A 4,626-nucleotide genomic window follows, 5' to 3' on the forward strand; every position below is an offset into this window, starting at 1 on the left:
AAATTCCATCACTGCAATAAATATGGGATTTTTTCGAATTCTGGAGATCCATTGTTTTTTGTTTTTTCACAAAATATGAAACTGAAGAAAGAAAGTGAACATTAGTGTTGTGTTGTTCATGAACGAATTGTTCAAAAGAACAAATCTGTTGAGTGAACGTACCGAACTGAATCACTTCTGGAACTGATTCGTTCATTTCTCAGTTCAGTTGAGCTCAGCAGCGAGCGTGCAGGCCAGGAGTGACGAATCACTCAATGAACGAATCATTCAGTGAACGAATCACTCGATGAACGACGTAACCCCGATCCCTGAGTGATTCAAATCATTTCTTCTCAACAGTACACTTTTGTAGGGACCGTTTTCTCCAAGCTAACGGCTAATGTAGCCAGGAGACAAGCCACAAGCCACACAATTACACACCTCCCCATTGTTTTAACACACTTAGTTTCCAGATAAACAAACTTAAAACGTTAGGCTGGCCAGTAATGAGACTCACCAGTGCGGGGCAGACGCAGCAGCAACAGAGAGAGACTGAGTCAGACTACGCAGTACACAGTCAGAGTTCCTCCTGCCAAGCACTGAATGATTTGGTGAACGAATCTTTTGAACAAATCTTTTTAATGAACTGATTCTAGTGATTCAGTAACATCTTAAGAACTGCTTTGCCCATCACTAGTGAACATAAAAAAATCATGTTGAGCCGCGGTGATGCTTGTTAAGAATCAGAATCAGCACAAACAGAAGAGACAAAAGAAATGAAACCAAGTAAATATAGAGGGAAGGTGCAACCTTAGTACATTCTCCTTAATGATGGAAATTATTTTACCAGCCTGGTGTCTCTCACATTTACTGGTGATGTTGCATTATTCAGTTGTTTAAATCTAAAAAGTACCTTCTCAAATATAGTGTTGTAGCAGGCTGGGGCTTCTTGCTAACAAAAAGGCAGATAAAAGAAATGAACCTTCACTCCGGAAGTGTTCTTCACTTACCAATGGCAAACTAAATAATATGTCACAAAATTAACTCATTACAACCATTGCGGGAATGCGTGAACATTGATCACTGCGTAATAGGTAAACATTTAAACACAGGGTGTGCTCCGAATCGCATACTTTTTCTTTTAACTTAAAGTACGTTCTGCAGCTGCCCTTAAAAATATGTACTGCAGTATGCACACAATCGGGATATATTATTTTTTCATAACATTACGCCCTTAATTTTGAGCCTTGGAGATAAACAAACGCCACTAAACGAGTTCTCCAGAGATGGAGATCAACCTGGAGAGCTCTGCTGTTGTTACTTTGCAATGTATGTAGTTTAACTACCTGGTCAGATTGTAGACTCAAACATATTGGCAACAATGAAATTACATCTGCAGTTTCTGTCATTGTTATTTTTACTGTCATGTCCTAATGTTGTTTATGATATTTAGGATTATTTTGTTCACTTAAACAATTAATATTCCTATTATTACTACTTGAATGCGCTGTCATCCGTCATCAGGATCTCTAATCAGCTGTCATCAGTTGATGTATTTTCCACTGTGCAGAGGATTGTGGGTCAGAATAGCCAGAAAAGCATGCTGGCTTAGTACAACATCCTGGTATTTTTGGCATACTGCATTTGACATATGTACTGGGACATACTAAATCTTTCTCTGGCATACAGTTGTGTGGGTATTGGAACGCACAGACACTTTCCCTCAGCTTATGGCCTTAAACACATTGTCTCATGACATGCTGGAAAACTCCACCCATTCAGCCCCCAGCATGCTACAGTTTGTATTAGCAAGAAAAAGATAGTTACTGGTCACTGGTTTGTTAATGGGAAGGGAACAAAGCTCAGCTGGATGATCTTTGCTTGGATCAGAGGTGCGATGACATTAAATGGCTGAAGCTCACAGTCGAGCAGAGGTTAAAAGATCAGCAGAGGTGCTAAGATGAGCTCCAGAGTGTGCCATCATGTGGCTTCTGATGTGAATTTAAAGAGGGCTTTAACTTTGAGAAATCTTCTTTGTAAAAAACAAGAGGCTACTTATAATCTTCAAATAATTAACAACAGAATTCCTAAAATAACAGGACAATAGAAAGGTTTGGAAAGGAATATAAGATTTAGTAACTTATGTTAACAACCTGGGACATGAACAGCAAGAAGTATCTGTAGTAATTTTTTAAATTCTCCTAGCTAATTGGGATGAGAAGGACCCATAAAAAGATAAGCATTATGTCTGAACAGTAAGTAGTTTTTGAGAAAAACAGTGTCCCTTTATGGGGACAACAGGCTTATTTGTAATAGTCACAGGTGTGTAATAAAGTATAAAACTGGCTGTCAAAATGCTCCAACATTGTTGTGCACAAACAAAATTGTGATCAATGCAACATTTGACTAATGTTTTATAACTTAAAGGGTTAGGGGTCACTGTTCAGGTCTAAAGCTGTCAGGACTGTTTATTTCAATGCCTGAACATGGGTGCAAAAGCAAAATTGCAAAAGAAAATCTAAAAAGCTTGTGATTTGTTTGTTCTCAAATAAGCACTTCCTTATTAACAGCATCTTACCTTGTTGCTATTGCTAAAATTGGTCATAATTGTTGCTATATTAAACTACAAATGTTAACAAACATAGATAAACAAGTTTTAACCATAACATTTGATCAGGTTTTGTACCTTGTCCACTTTTGTATCCGGATCAGCTGGAGATTGTTGCTGCAAAGATGGCCGTCATCTTGTTCTTACATGGATTAGTGTATTGTGGTGTTACTACCACTAGATGGCGCAAAAAAGTGTCAACGAAGGAGGACAGCAGGTCTAAGTTAAGATGAATGAATGTCCTAAAATGTAATGTCCTTATATGAGGACGCAGAGTCGCAGGAGGGTAAATGACTCAGTTTGTGAGTAAATAAATCTGAATCGTAATCTGAATCTCACCATATCCCAACACTTTCAGAGCTCTGATTAAAGATCCCTCCCTGACATGTGTTAGGACATAAAAAAAATCTTTGTTTGGATTAATAATTTGTGTCTAATAAGCAGTGCCGTGCACAGACAATTTGCAGGGCAAGTGCTCCTGGTACAAAAGGCTCATGCAAAGTGCACCCTGCTGGGAGGCCTCTATCTGCCAGCACCAGAGGGTTTCTTGAAGCCTAAGTACATACAGCACATTCCTGCACAGTAATGATCAGAGGAAATGTCTGTCTACCTTACATATGAGGGGTTTTTTTAAAAGATATTTTTAGAGCATTTTTTTGCCTTTAATTGACAGGATAGTGAAGTGTGGAGGGAGAGAGGGAGAGACATGCAGCAAACGGCCACAGGCTGGAGTTGAACCTGGGCTGCTGCAGCAACAGCCTTGTACATGGGGCGCCTGCTCTATCCACTAAGCCACCAACGCCCCTGAGGTTTTTTTTAAATATCTATATACTCGTAGCAGCTGCTACACATTCACTTTTATCATTTATTTAAAACAGGAAACAACAAAGAAAACAATGCCACATTTTGCACACTTTAGTGGTCTATAAAGTAAACAAGCATTCTCAACAAATCTTCACACAAAACTGAAAAACACTGTTTTCTGAATAATAAAAACAAACATTCACCCTCCAACTGAGGAAGCCCATGTGTCCTCTTCTCCCTATTCTTCACTCTTGTTACTTTGCTTTCTTTTTTTTAGGTAGTCACTTGCTTATTCGTATAATTATGTTCTAAATAAACGTTAAGATATTCTTAAAGAATCCCAGAGAACTGATGCATGAGGTGGCTGCAGCTCTGCGCTCCTCCTCTCCTCGTCTGTGCTCTTTACACAGCGCAACCTCAAATGCCATTTTTGTTTAAATTTATTATCAGAGATGCGACGTGGGGGTCATAAACATTATTTCAAATTGAGTTTTGGGCTCAACAGACACAAGCAATTAGGTGTTTTTCACTCTGCTCACACTGAGCAGTATGTGAACACAAATCTACCCGAGACTTGGAGGGAGACAGTGTGGTTCTATGCCAGACTAGCTTACTGGTTGTGAAGCTTAATGGTGAGTTATAGCCTAAATTAGACTGGCTGTACAGAGATGTTTTAATAGTGGTTTAATCTGACAGCAGTGACAAACAGTGCCGAAGTGTAGGACAAACGCTGTCATTACCTGGCTGTCCATGAAGGCAGGTCAGGGAGATGTAAGGTGCTCATTATACGTACGGCTTCCACAAGGGAACTTGAAGACGGAGAGGCAGGGGCTCGACTCAAATGCAGGTGTTGGGCTTACAGCACAACTGAGAATTGATGCCATGTGCCAAATTTGAAAATATAAAATTATTAAAAGAAATAGAAAAGAAAATGGCTCACAAAAAGGGCACTTATCTAGACAGAGGGAAGAGGGCAGGTGCTTGAGCACCACCTGGGGTCTTTGCACGTGTCTGCTGATAAGGTTTATCCACAAGAAAGTTAAACGACCTATTTACCTAGTTCAGATTTACTCAAAAAAAAAAACTCTTTAGGGTTTATGTTGTATTTTTTTCTCATGTTTCTAGAAAACACACATAAAAACAGAAAGTAAAAGATTTGACTGTTACATCAGAGGATAATTCCTCATGTTGAACAAGCTGCAGGTCATAAAGTGTCTTTGCTGCCATCTTGTGTC

Source organism: Epinephelus fuscoguttatus, linkage group LG5 (assembly GCF_011397635.1).
Source record: "Epinephelus fuscoguttatus linkage group LG5, E.fuscoguttatus.final_Chr_v1".
In the NCBI taxonomy this organism is placed as follows: Eukaryota; Metazoa; Chordata; class Actinopteri; order Perciformes; family Serranidae; genus Epinephelus; species Epinephelus fuscoguttatus.